Below are 1,008 nucleotides of genomic sequence, written 5' to 3' on the forward strand. Positions count from 1 at the left end.
TTGCTGCCGCCGCCGTCTCGTCTGTCCTCGATGGCGATCTCCCCGTGGAACGGGACTTGGGCGGCATGCGTGCCCTCTCCTCTCCTCTCCTCTCCTCTCCTCTCCTCCTCTCCTCTCTCTCCTCTCCTCTCTTCTCCCCGGCTCGGTCTGGCGCGGCACGGTACGGCTCAGCTCGGCTCAGCTCAACTCGGATAGGATCGGCTCGGCTGTGGCTCAGCTCGGTCCGGCCCAGCTCAACTCGGATAGAGTCGGCTCAGATACGCTCGGTTCGGCTCGCCTAAGATCGGCTCGGCTCCGATCAGATCGGCTCGGCTCGGCTCATTTCATCTAAAATAGGCTCGACTCGGCTCAGCTCGTTTTGGCTTGGCTCGGCTCGGCTCTTCTCGGCTCAGCTCTGCTCGGCTCGCCTAAGATAGGGTCGGCTCGGCTCTGCTCGCTTAGGATAGGCTCGGCTCAGAGGCTAGCTGCTCCCTGCCTGCGACGCTGTGCCTCTGCAGCAGGCGGATAGGGAGGTCAGACGAGGCTATTTCTGATGGGGCGCCCGGTTTGCCTCTCCATTCGCCCCCGTATACCTGCCGCGGTAAGGTCCCGGCGGGCTCTTTCCGTTCCCGGGGAGCCTCCCGGAATGGCGTGCGGCACGGCCGAGACCAATGCTCTCGCTGCCTAGTCGTCCATGGGGGGCGCTATATTGCCCGTTGTGGTGTATAGGGTGGGGGCGGGGCTATATGGTCCGGGATGAGTATATAGGATGGGGGTGGAGTATGTGGTCCAGGAGGGCACCTACAGTGTCCGTGGGGGTATATAGGGTGGGGGGCTGAGCTATATGGTCCGGGGGGGCACCTATTTGCCTGGGGTTGTATATAGGGTGGGACATGCACTATATGGCCTGTGGGGGGTATATAGGTTGGTGGCGGGGCTATATGGCCCTGGGCAAAGCAGCTATGTGGCCTGAGGTGGTATATAGTGTGGAGTCTGGGCTTTATGGCCCGTGGTGGATATAGTGGGTGG

This window comes from Falco naumanni (genome assembly GCF_017639655.2).
Source record: "Falco naumanni isolate bFalNau1 chromosome 22 unlocalized genomic scaffold, bFalNau1.pat SUPER_22_unloc_1, whole genome shotgun sequence".
Taxonomy (NCBI): domain Eukaryota; kingdom Metazoa; phylum Chordata; class Aves; order Falconiformes; family Falconidae; genus Falco; species Falco naumanni.